A 14,118-nucleotide genomic window follows, 5' to 3' on the forward strand; every position below is an offset into this window, starting at 1 on the left:
TTCAGAAATATTTGCATGATTTCCAAATTTCGATTTGCAGAGTGTAAAGTGTTAAGAAAAAATCGATGAAATTAGGCCTCGCAGCTTTGGAATGGGTCATTACATAATGTGTCAAACGACTCGGCTCAGCTTGCACGCCAATTTTTTACGGAGGTTTCAATCAAATAGGCACTTAGCTCTTTTGAACCAATGAAATCTTCAAGTCCGGATGGTATTTTACCTATTTTTTACAGAAAATGGACGACGTTATAATAGGCTGTATGGATAAAACAGTTTGCTTTGCTTTTCCCAGGTAAATCTTATGGGAGAAGTAATGAAAATTCTTTTATTCATATGACCTAATGTCCGAGCTCATCAACCTGTTTCGAGCCAGTTGCGCCTTGGGATATATTCCGGAAAACTGGCGGAAAATAGAGGTGGTTTTCATACTTCAGGCAGATAAAAAAGAGAAACCCATGCATAAGGCTTTCAGACCAATAAGCCTGACAATGATGGAAAAAATCACAGATAACTTTATCCCCAACGAGCTTTTAAAGATCCCTCCGTTGCATAAAAAAACAACATACTTGCCAAAATGGCAAAAATGACGATAATTGATAAATCACACAAATATCAGGAGGCGGCATTTTGTGTTTTCTTTGATATTGAAGGAGCCTTCTATTATCGTCCTTCATTTCAATCATTACGACTTTCTTTCAAAACGGAATCGAACACACTGCAATGAGCTAGATTCAAGCAATGCTTTCGAGTAAAGAAATTACAGCATCACAATCAGTCACGATTTCGGTGATCAAAGGATGTTCACAAGGAGTTTTCTTCCCCTTGCTTTGAACACTGGTGGCCGACTCTCTCCTTCACAAGACAACGCAGCTTGGTTTTGAGCCGTTTGTTGCTTAGGCCGTCGACGTAGAACTTACCGTCAGAAGTTTGATGCAGGACTGTTAAGTTGTTTTTAGGCGCTCTGAACACCACCGTGTTATGATGCTTATAACGGACTTAATAAAAAAAAACCCATAGAAACAGTCGTTATCATTCACTAAGCGAAGGAAACATACTATTCAGTAATGAAATCAAACTCCACGGAATAATTTTCGATAAAAAAAACTTATCTGCGCCTAGATTATGCTGTTAAGCAAGCATCCCGTTGGAATTGGATTGTAGACTAAACAGTTATACAAGTTATCTGTCCAAATTCTACAGTAGCTAAAAAACTACTCAAGTTAACTTGTAGTGAACTGGTTCAATTACGGGAGTCCTAACTGGACATTGTTCCGCTCGTTATCATTTAAAGAATATCGAATTACCTGCTACTTTTGTAACTCGGAACTTGAAAGTTCGCCGCATTTGCTGTGCAACTACGGGGCTCTAGCTTTATGTAGGTCTAACTTTGTCAAAAGTTTCGTTTCTTTTCTAGAGCCCAAATCCCAAATTAATTGATTTTATTAACCATATTGCACCGAATTTTGTCACAAGATTACAATCCAATGCCTCTGTGTCATACAAAAAAGCCTCGCTGCTTAAGGGGAGACCCTACTCTGGAAGACCGAATAATAGGTTTTCGTAAAAAATTTTCAGATGCTAGAATTATAGTTAAGTGTTGGGATAGTTTAGTTATTGGTTAGGGTATATTTGAAGATATATTTTGTATTTTTTGGATGCCAGAATAGTGATTAATATGCTGGTGGCAGAAAATAGTTCCTTAATGACGGTACGTGCCGGGAACCAACGGAGTATCGTAGAACGGATTTCAAGGATGACTTCGAAGCTTTAGGTTAATACCTAAATTGTTACGTAGCGGTCTTTGCAAATTCAAAAAATTACCAAAATGACGGCAATTTTTCCAAAAGAAAGGTGTTTTTTCATCAAAAATCGCCAATTAAAAGTTCATAAAAAATTGAAAAATTGAGATATCAAAAAACAGCTACGTAACAATTTAGATAATTCATAATAAATAATTCGCCAGCTAAAAAAACATGGTTTTGGGGAAAACGCGTTCAAAGTTTCGTACAGCAATGGACTTCTCTCGAAGTGACTCAACACCACAATATTTGCCGTAAGTTTTCAACGAGATCAGATATCAAAAAATCCTTTTGGCATGACATTTCTAAAGGTGTAAGCGTCTCGAAAATGTAAAAAAATAAAATTCGATTTTTCCGACTTTCCAGTATAGGCCAGAAATTGAAATTTCGGGACAAATATATGTGCGGTTAAACGGCGTGTCTCAGCTCAATGTAGTCTTCGGCAACTTTTTGAATGGAAAAATGATGCATCTTTTGAAGGGGTCGTCCAATATTTACGGGTTACTTTAACAACAATTTAAGTAATAACTTTTTGAGTAAATTTTTTTTTACCTTTTTGGTTTCAGAATATTAAAGATAAACCAATTTCAAGTAGTTTTTCTGAAGATATCAAACTTCTACTTTTACCCATTTTCAGCAATAGACCTTTGTCTATAAACGACCCCTCAAATCACATTTCTTCTTGTAACATGTTTATTTCAACAGACAGCGCAATGTGATGTTCTAGACAACATTTTGCACATTAAAGAGGAATATTTTTGCTGGAGACTGTTTCGCTTTTTCTGCATTAATTAATAAGATATAACTGTGTTTAGGCTAAAAACCGTTTGATGAAAAATGTGTATTTTTTCAAGGGTGGTGTCTTCGGAGAAGTAAAATAATAAAATATAGCGTATCTTGCTGCACTATTAGGATGACCATGAATTCACCTATTAGGGTGATACAAACTTTTTTCTTAAATAATTAAAAAAAAAAGTTTTTTTCTCCAAAAGTTGCAGAAAATACTAAAATAAGCAACTTTGCTGAATAAAGTAACTATCTATTTCTTACCGATTACGAAATATAATGATGTGTTAAAAAAAAGCATTTAAAAATCAATTACACTCAATAACTTTGCACACGATTATTTTATTGCTTACAAATGTTCTACAAAGCTATTGAGTATGTTGAAATACATATTTTCTGTGAAGACTGTTTGACGCTAGGACGCATATTTATTAAGTTATAAAATGTATGCTAAAAATCCGCACTATTCCCAGGTATTCCCAGCCATGATATTCCCAGGTATTCTCTGAAATACACATTAGGGCAGATAGCTTTAATAACTGCCTACAAATTGGAATGCAAAGTAATTGCAGATACTTGCAGATGGCTAAGATATTCGGATTTTTCATCAGACGGTTTTTAACCTAAAATCAGTTATATATTATTAATTAATGCATATAAGGCAAAACAGTCCTCAGCAAAAATATTCCTCTTTTATGTGCAAAATATTTTATAGAACATCACATTGAGCTGTCTGTTGAAATAAACATGTTACAAGAAGAAATGTGCTTTGAGGGGTCGTTTATAAACAAAGGTCTATTGCTGAAAATGAGTAAAAGTAAAAGGTAAAAGGTAGAAGTTTGATATCTTCACAAAAATTACTTGAAATTGGTTTATCTTTAATATTTTGAAACCAAAAAGGTAAAAAAAAGTTTACTCAAAAAGTTATTACTTAAATTGTTGTTTAAGTAACACGTAAATATTGGACGACCCCTTCAAAATATGCATCAATTTTTTATTCAAAAAGTTGCCGAAGACCACATTGAGCTGAGACATGCTGTTTAACCGCAAATATTTTTGTCCCGAAATTTTAATTTCTGGCCCATAGTGCGGCGACAAGTACGATTTCGATATTAGCAAATTTGTTTATCAGCGTAAGATATATTGAACAGATGGTCAGTATATTGGTCAAGAAATATATTTTGAATACAGTTTTCATATTATCTATTCAAAACAAATTTCATGTGTGACTCTAAGACTTTAGAGGGAAAGTATTTCTACAGACCACCTTACCCGTTCGTTAGTAGAGGGTTAAGATCACTGCCAGTGCGAATGAATACTGCCCATTAAGTAAAGAGTTGCTTGAATCGATGTTCGTACCTTGACGATTGCAGATCAGGAATAAGGAAGGAAGCACACAACGGAACACATTCGAACTTATCAAGACGGATACAATAATATTTTAGAGAGGATTAATAACGACTTTGAAATTGATGGCTTCAAGAAAAACACGTTTAATGTTTAAAGTATAGAAAAAGGAACAAGTGAATCACCGAGTAACTTGAACATTTTTACAAGAAAATGAACCATCATACCGTTCTCTCCCCTTAATCGCATGGATTAAACGCAGTTGTACATGATTCACGAATCATAAACTAGTAGCATACGTTGCATCCAATATAAGTTTTCTTTTTAATTCAGCATTTCATTGTTACGGGCATTGAAAATCGTGTAACTTTTCATGATTTGTTTCCTTTTTGTGCATCCAATGCGTAACCTAGAACTACGGCAATAATCATTGCGATGTTACCCACCGTAAAAAGAAAACTATAAGAACCATTGACTAAAAGATAATGAAGAGGGAAATGTTACAGGAATATCAGCCAGCTCATTTGCTTTACATAAATTTGCTGCAACAACGGAAGCTCGTCATGCGGAAAGACCTTATGATTTCCATACTCTAGTGATATATCAATTCATCTCAGGGCAGAGGAAATGAAACGCGATTCAAAAGCACCACAAAACGGTTTTTAAAGTAAGTGGAAAGCGTTTGAAATTGCCCTACTAAAACTAAAAGGCGTAAGTACAGCGGCGTAATAACCGATTGACCATTGACATTAGCGGCTATAAACTTAAGCGATGAGTGATACCGGTCCTGTTAACTTTTGCAAATGATATGTAAATGCATCAGGTTGACCAGGTGTTACGACTGGAGAAATGTCAGGTGGAAAAGACAACGAACCGTCCATCGGCTATCGTCCAATAACATTTAAACTCGAAACACCTGGAAATAGAGTAAAATCGAAATAAGATATGTATTTTTAGCCCACTTGGTAATAAAGCCCATATTTAGACATCCAATTTACTGTCACCCTACTGAGCGCATATGGCACATGAATCTCGTCTAGCACCCACACAGCGCCGCTGAAGTTATCGCACTTTTTCAAGTGATTCCGGCAGCAGCACAAGAGAAGTAGGAACGTACTTGACTGCAAAACGAACATTCCACTCTACTTTCATGTGAGTTTATAATAAATTCCCACTTCCGATAATCACGTCCATTATGCAATTTTCCACTTCACTTATATTCTTCCAAAAACGGCTGGTTTCCGACGCGAATGCAAGTAGATAGGTAACTGCAAAATGCAAAAACGCCCATACAAACCGCCCAGGTTTTGCATCACACAAGAAACTTGGCTTAGACCCGATTATTGATCTTTCCCCGAGTTGCAAGTCTGCTTCAAAGTGCGGGTTTTCGTGCTATTTCTGCCCACATATCGGTTGCATTTTAATGACTTTAGATAGGGTTTAATAATCCATCATCCAAGCTGCAGCTTGGAAGGGAAAAGTTACGCGAAACTTGTCGTAAACTATTTTAAATTGTTTATTTATGCATAGAAAATGTGCAACCACAACTGCCTTTTTTTATTACGACACTTCTTATTTAATTAGGCTGGGTGTAAATAAAAATGTCAACTAAAACTTTTTCAGAGCGAGTCTTGGAAATGGCAACTGATGATTTAGACGTTTACACGCAAAAAAAGCCTGTAATAAAATCGAGATTTAAATTGGAAACCTGAACACGTACTCGATTGATTTGCAATCCCTGACCGTTTCATAGGAAACAACTCTACCTACTAGCACCGAGCTGAGTGTTAACCATAAATTTAGCAACTTATTCACGAAGCTAATCCGGAAACAGAGCACCGTAATAAATATCCTGAGACCAATTTGTGCTACAATGAAGGTTTTTTAACTTCCACTTTCGATTGCGAGAAAAAAAACAAAACCAGCGCCATCGTGGAACCGGCTGGAACGCAGCATCCTCAGCAGAGCACAGTTCCATAGTTCCATCTTCATCACACTTGCCGCAAGTCGCCCGTCGTAATATCGACCCGACATCGCCACATCAGACCAGTTTACCGCATTATGACCTAACATGTGCATATGTACAACACTATATGTATGGATATTTTTTTTTTTTTTGCTTTCTTGATCCTGATTGCGAACAGTTTTACCACCCGCCCGGGCGTACAACCGATTGAACATACTTTGCCACTTCTGTTTCGAAGCTTTCAAGAACAAGTTCTCTTTTTTTCGATATGTTATCGAACGGCACTAACAACATTTCCGGTTTTATTTTGCGCGACACTGTGTTGATAACGACAACCAGCGACCCGAAATGGTCGACGTAGAACGCTCGAGTGACTACATTCCCGTCGTGTGATTGAAACGAAACTAACTGAACGCCGCTATGCTATGCTTTTGCTTGCTACTCGACTCGAACGCAGAAAGCCAATCATGTTCGGCGGTCGCTTGAGCGCGCAGTTTACTGTGCGGGAGCGAGTCGATGTATCATGCCAGTTCGCAAGTTGATTCCCGATTAGGTTGATTTAAAAAGGAAACCTTGACACCCACTGGCATTTTCGTTTCAGTCTCCCTTTGATTCCTTTTAAATTTTGATTCACTAACTTTAAATAACCGAAATTACAGGTTGAAATATATTGGAGAAAATTGAAGCACACTTTAACGATCTCCGGATCTTCTTAGGATGAACTTGTTTTTCATCAATTCCGTTGCGCACGAAATTGACTACCCCCCCCCCCCCCCCCCCTGCCCCATCCCATCGCATCGCATCGAGATATGTTCCGCACAACGACAACAATCCCAAACAAAACAGAACGAAACGAACATAAAATATGTATGCTGTGCGCAATTCGGGTGTCTTTTCAGAGATGCTGTAACCGCGCAGCGCACTTGGAAAGGTCAACACGCCCACAAAGTAAACAAGTGATAACCAATTTAACGCTACTAATTGTGTTCGATGAAATGAGTTCCATAAATAGTTCATTTTACTACGGTAGAAACAGTACGGTAGGAAGTACTTAAAAATTTTTTTCCGGAGATGACAAAAACAGCGAATGATTGACAAGCAGGAAGTTCTCAACGAAAATCTTTCAGCATCTCAAGTGCAACCCATACATCACAGACTTAAAACTTCAATATTAATTCGTATCATAACTCATGTTTATATACACACTAGATTGTCTAATCTGTGTTTATTCGGCTGTACATTAGTATACAGGAAAAAAAGCAAATTTCAGCACAAACAAAATATGTTCGACAACTTGCAGTTATCACTGTTGTTTGTATGTAGTTTGTGGTTTGACTGCATGTCAATAATGATCCGGAATGACGGATGGTAACCGATCTGAGAGTAACGATGAACGAAGCACATTTTGAAACTTCTCACAACAGTATGTTAAGCTAAGCATGGTTTAGGCGTCAACCGAGACGAGACGAGAAAAATTATTTTAGTTTTAGACGATGAATGAATAAAAGCAATCTTACTTTTTAGGGGGACTCCCCCTAGAAAATATGAACATATAGCGAAGCCAATACATTGATTGATAAGAATGAAGCTCAACTACAGAATGCCCACAAGGAAGCACTGTTGGACCACTCCTTTTTTCGTTGTACTTCAACGATGTATGTTCAGCGCACATTCTTGCGGATGTAAAATTGTGTACGCAGATGATCTTAAGTTATTTCAAATGACCGTTCAGCTGCTGATTGTGATAACCTGATAATTGATAAACAGTCAATCAACTAAACGGAAGTATCTTGTGAAGGAACTGGGAGCTATTTTGGACATCAAACTTAAATTTCCACATAATTAATACTGAAGCGTTTCAAAATCTTGCCTTCATTATGCAAATTTCCAAAGAGCTCCGTGATCCTGTATGGGCTGTATGGGCTCTGTACTATACGCTGCACAGTGGTCCCTTTGGTATCAAAACACGCGTTTTTTTAATTGCGCCGAAATGGTTGATTAGACTGGTTAAGTATGTTCAGAGGAATTTCTCAGCGTTGAAAGCTCTTTCATATTGCATGAACGATTATTTGATTAATCCCCCTAAAAGTAAGATAAAAAAATTATTTTTTGAACAGCAAGAGATACAGCAAAACAATGTTCTACAAAATTTTTGAAAAAATTATTATAAAGAACTTCACCAAAGAAAGTAACCTTCTAGCTATTATAGTTTTAGAGATAAGGAACCATTTTTGTGGAGACTTTACGAAAATCGATTTTTTGACCACAGTTCTTTCTACAGTATTTATACAAATTTAACATGTTCAGCAAAGATTTTCAAACAGTCAAATAAGATACTTTTCTAGAATATACTAACTTGCTATCGTCAATATTTGCGGAGCAAATTAAAGTTTTCTGTTAAAAATCATACAATTTTGAATAGCAATAACTCCTAAACATGCAAATATATTCAAGCCATTTATTACCCATGTGAAAGTACAAGAAAAATACTACAAAATGTAAAACAAATTAGCTTGATCCTGGCTATCCCTCGACCAAAACACTCGCATTGAAAATTATTACTCGGTTGAATCTAATATGACGTAGTGTAAAAACCGTGTTACCCCGATCAAGCAAGTATGCAAAGTAATTAATGAAAATGTGTAATCTAAGCAGCATGGATTATTTGTAGAGATTCAGAAAAATAATTTTCAAAATTCGTTTTCGCATGCAATTTAATTACTGCAGTTCGAGGTGTACAAATTTCGAAGTGTCTTTGAAGATTCAACACGGTTTTTACAGTACGTCATATTAAATTCAACCGAGTAACAATTTTCAATGCAAGTATTTTGGTAGAGGGATAGCCAGGATCAAGCTAATTTATTTTGCATTTTGTAGTATTTTTCTTGTACTTTCACATGGGTAATAAGTGACTTGAATATATTTGCATGTTTAGGAGTTATTGTTATTGAAAGTTGTATGTTTTTCAAAAGAAAACTTTGATTTGCTCCGCAAATATTGACGATAGCAAGTTAGTATATTCTAGAAAAGTATGTAATTTGACTGTTTAAAAATCTTTGCTGAACATGTCAAATGTGTATAAATACTGTAGAAAGAACTGTGGTCAAAAAATCGGTTTTCGTAAAATCTCCACAAAAATTGTTCCTTACCTTTAAAACTATAATAGCTAGAAGGTTACCTTCTTTGGCAAAGTTCACTATAATAATCTTCTCAAAAATTTTGTAAAACATTGTTTTGCTGTATATCTTACTGTTCAAAAAATAAATTTTTTATCTTACTTTTAAGAGGATTAATCAAATAATCGTTCATGCCACATGAAAGAACTTTTAATGCTGAGAAATTTCTCTGAACATACTTAACCAGTATAATCAACCATTTCGGCTCGTGTTTCGATACCTTTGGGACCACTGTGCGCTGGTGCGCTCGATACTTGAAGCAGCGGTAGTAGTTTGATGGTACCCTTACACCAAAATCTGATCCACTAGAATCGAGGTCATACAAGTCATACAAGACAGTCAATACGGTATGCCTTCAGGTGTTTACCGTGGGCCAATCCTTTCGAGTTTCTCCCATACGAAGACCGTTGCTAGCTTCTGGATATGAAAGCTTTAGCGAGAAGGAGACGAGACTTGCGAGCATGATTATCGTAAAGTTACTTTGTAGTGAAATTGATGCTCCAAACATCCTACCGTTTCATCCGACATGCAATGTGCGCTTGTTTTAACAATGTGTATCATCTGTTTGATTTTGCTAATAACTATGAAGTATTTAAGTATCGTTTGCGTAATTTAAGGTAATGTAAATTTTATCATGTAGCCCAAGTAGTCGGATAATGTTAGCAAATAAAAATCAAATCAATCACCGCCAACGTAATAAAAGAACTGATTGGTGAACGTTTACCATGAACATTGAACGGCAATTACAAAAAGAGTGGTTTGCGCCTTAAAGCGGGCCCCAACTTCTCTGCCCGAGATGCCGCAAATAAGCTGGGGGTGTCCTCTACAACCATGCATTGAGTTCAAAAACGAGCTGGGCTGTAGACTTTAAGAACTTACTGGACAGGAGTCCGGCAAACCGATGGCGGACGATGGCAGACATTTTCAAGCATATGAAACGGTCTTAAACCTACATATTCTTTGCACCCTAGAACCATCAACCAGGGATTTTGGGTCAACGAGCGTTAAGAAATAAAACATCTGCTGCCTTTCTTGAAGCCCAAGACGATTGTTCCGTACTGTTTTGGCCGGACTGAGCATTCTGCTTTTACGGAACAAATCCCATGAAGTTGTATGCATCTAAAAACGTCGCAATCGAGAAACATTGGACCATCGTCAAAGAGAACACAGAAGACTTAGTTGGCTTACCGTCCTAAGACAAAGCCTGATCAACAAAGTTTCTCCAATTTACTAATATCTTACTCACTGCACCCCTGGTCGTCTTGTTCCTACCGGATTTGAGACGAACGCCATCCTTGCAGGGAAGTTGTCACGCATTCTAGCAACATGCCCTGCCCATCGTATACGTCCAGCTTTAGCCACCCTCTGGATACTAGGTTCCCCATAGAGTTGTGCGGGTTCATGGTTCAACCTCCGCCTCCATACTCTTTTTTAGCACTCGTTTTTCGACAGCCTCGGTTCCGCCGGCCAGCATGTACTATGTTTTTAGATGAATTTACCTTTAACCTAATCTGTGTACTGTTCAGCCACCGCCATGTCATCGCCAAAACGGACGAATTGACTGGATTTGTTGAAAATCCTGCCCCCCATGTTGATATCCGCCTGATTCATAGCCCCATGTAACGCTATGTTGAACAGCAGGCATAAGAAACCATCACCTTGATGAAGCTATCTGTGTGATTCGTATGAACTCGACAATCCACCCGAAAACCGAACACAACACAGGCACTGTGCACCATCCATTGTAGATTGAATCAGTTTTAAGAGCATCCTGGTGAGTGGTGAGGCTATTCTCGTCCATCATTTTTCATAGCTCTTTTCGGTCGATGGTATCATATGCGGCTTTAAAGTCAACGAACAAAGGGCCCGTGGGAGCTCTGTATTCACGGCCCTTTTGGAGAATCTGCCGCAGTGTGAATATTTGATCCTTTATTGACCGTCCTTGAACAAAGCCGGCTTGATATATTCCTGCAAATTTGTTCGCAAGTGGTGATATGCGGCGGAAAATGATTTGGGACAGGTCCGATGCCATATTTCCCAGCCGATTTATTGTTTTTAAGCTGCATAATGGCCTCCTTAACTTCGTCTATCATTCGTTGGGACTGGCACTACGTGGTATACACATTCCTTAATACAAGCGAATCAAAAAGGATGAGCGTAAATGGTAGTTCCTATCCACATGGACCTGTGACTCCATTCCAAAGTTCAAGTCACTTTTCTTTTTGCGAGACAGCTTGAATCCTACCAACCACTGGTTGTTTGTTTACTTCGACGAAAAGTTATGATTTGATCTTTGAGTCAGACCTGATGGAAATCCACTTCATATCATTGCAACATATTACATACTAGCGACGCTAGAGAAAATTTATTGATCCCCTCAACTCAGCAGTAACATTACCAGACTTTGACTTTGACGTAGTTTTACCATTTGTGTGTTTAACACTGAAAAAAGGTTCATAATTTCATTTCAGAAAGAGGCCAAATTTAATCGAACTGAATTTAACTGAAATATTAACTGTTTAACTGAGTTTAACTGATATTTGTGCTCCATTTGAAGATTTGTTAATATGAGCTTTGTCAGTATTGTTGAAAAGTTTAAATAAATTTCGATGGGTACTTTTTCTGATATACTAGTTTCTTTTTACATGGAATATTCGAATATGTTGATAGCACATAACTTCCGGTGCGGTGAGTTTCATAGTTTTTTCTTATATCGGTATGTCGGATCTTCATTACCTGTTTCGCAATGGCCACGTACCCAAAAACGTCCTCAAATCGTACGCGAGCTCGAATGACAGCGATCGCACCAGCTGTCTCGGTGGATCCAGATCACTTCCTTTCTACTAACAACAACTCCTTCCTGTGACACTTGTGGATGATGCAGAGGATTCTTCGGTCTCTAGTAGCATCAAGTGTCGGACTAACATTCCTTTCCCTCCCAAATTGACCTGCATGGGCGTGGGTCAAACGGGCGGTCAAACTATGCTATAATAGTTTCTTTTTACATGGACCCTGCTTTATTCCGCCTAACCGTGTGAGTCTTTACAGCATTTGTTTTATATATTTGTTTATTTGTTTATTTGTTTATTTATTCATCTGGCCATACAGGCCTTCATGAATTGGATTGGATGGGGAAAAGCCTCCTTGAGATGATCATACATCGACCGTTCTCAAGCAGGCGTAAAAACCCCATCATCTTTAGATATCAATACATAGTATACGTTTACAGGGCTTACAATACATTTTGGATCACATTTAACTTACGACTACTTTAAACAATTAATAGAAATCTTACGTACTAGGGTAATCTCTTTAAATTATTTTTAAACACATCAATGGATTTAGAAAAGTCAAAATGCACGTAGTATTTATTGAACACGTCACACATTGCCCTTATAGGCTCGTTTTTGCCGTAATCAGTGCGCTGATATTGCAGTCTTAAGAAATCCCATGACCTAAAGTTTCTGGATGGGGTGTTGATGTCGATTTTGGAAAGGATAAGAGGAGAGTCAATTTCGCCTAAAAGCAGCTTTGCCACAAAAACTGCTCTACATATATCTCTTCTTTTAGCCAAGGTATTCATGTCAAGCAGGCGGCAGCGCTCAACGTATGGAGGTAATTCCAGAGGGTTTCTCCAGGGTAGATTTCTTAACGCGTAGCGCAAGAACTTTGCTTGAATAGCTTCGATCCTGTTTGACCAAACAGCTGTGTATGGGCTCCAAATGGCAGCTGAGGCTTCTAATACGGAACGAACAAGGGAATAGTATAATGCTCGTAAACAGTACGGATCAGTGAATTCTTTAGCAAGTCTAATAATAAACCCCAAATTTCTATTCGCCTTTGAAACGACATGGGAGTAGTGATTTCTGAAGGACATTTGATCATCAAGAAGAACACCTAGATCTTTGACTACCGTTAATCTACTGACTGGTTCTCCAGATATGGAATAATTCCAGTGAATTGGGTTCTTTTTGCGTGCGAAAGAGATCACAGAGCACTTGGACACACTTAGGGTAAGCAAATTTCGAGCACACCAATCGCTAAAGTCGTCCAGATGTCGCTGAAGTTCGATGCAATCAGTTGTCGAGCGTACAACAAGGTAAAGCTTTAGGTCGTCAGCATAAATTAAATATCGACCTGATGGAATTATCTTACAGACTGTTGTCGCCTAACCACTTATAGATCTGTCTTCTTACCGATAAACCCTATAAAGCAAAATAGCATTTTTACGATTTAGAACCTCCCTCTTGTCAATGCCACCTTATCCCCTTTTTCAAAAAACCATCTCTTTTCGTCCACCAACTTGTACAGCTACTATCAGTTCAAATGCAACAGAAGCACACCTTTTTACCCATTTAAATCTTCCTCTCCCATCCTTGACCGCCTTGCACTGATTCTTTTATGTCAAAGAACATTGGTGCCAAATTTGACGAAGAACCGTCCAGGCGTTCCGGAGTTATGGCGGAATATACATTTATACTCAGGTTCCTCCCGCTTGTTGGCTCCCTCCCAGCCATTTCCCCCTTCTATCACGTTGCCAATTATACATCTGCTTGCTCTCTGAAAATCCTTATAGGGGTCAATCCCGGTGTAGTGATTGGCATTCACGCCGAGGATCCGGGTCCAAATCCCAACCCCGCAGAAGTCATGAATGACTCAAGTTATTAAAGTGAACATAATCAAACAAAAAATCCCTATAAACGAAGTGAAAGAAATCCTTTTTGCCACATATCTTTGCTTGGAGGACCCCCCCTTCCCCTCGCCTTCCTGTCTACAAACACTTGCAATCTGTCTAAATGCAAAAAAAACGCAACCCCTTTTATTTATTTGGAGCTTTGTCTCCCAGTGCTGATTTCCTTATGTCAAGGAATATGTGTACCAAGTTTGGTGGAGAACGGTCAAGGCGTTCTGGAGTTATGGCAGAACATACATACAAACATACTCACGTTCACCTTTTATATAGATTTCAACAAATTTTTGACACTTCTTTGAAGTGTTTTTTTTGTGTCTTTTTTGTCGTCTTTCATCTTTTTGTCATCGTTTA

General features: G+C 37.9%; 1 protein-coding gene across 5 annotated transcripts in view; it reads right to left on the bottom strand.

Annotated features, from left to right (window-relative positions):
* The window catches only part of LOC128744628 (SUN domain-containing ossification factor), a 50,176-nt gene that overhangs the window by 32,058 nt on the left and 4,000 nt on the right, over nucleotides 1-14,118 (bottom strand). For 3 of the 5 annotated variants that reach the window (XM_053841782.1, XM_053841779.1, XM_053841781.1), the window contains exon 1: nucleotides 6,116-6,271. The exons of the other annotated variants lie outside the window; for them this stretch is intronic. The gene's annotated coding sequence lies outside the window, so the exon portion shown is untranslated. Of the gene's footprint in view, nucleotides 1-6,115; nucleotides 6,272-14,118 lie in introns of those variants that run through there. 5 annotated transcript variants of the gene reach the window in all.

This window comes from Sabethes cyaneus, chromosome 3, assembly GCF_943734655.1.
Source record: "Sabethes cyaneus chromosome 3, idSabCyanKW18_F2, whole genome shotgun sequence".
In the NCBI taxonomy this organism is placed as follows: Eukaryota; Metazoa; Arthropoda; class Insecta; order Diptera; family Culicidae; genus Sabethes; species Sabethes cyaneus.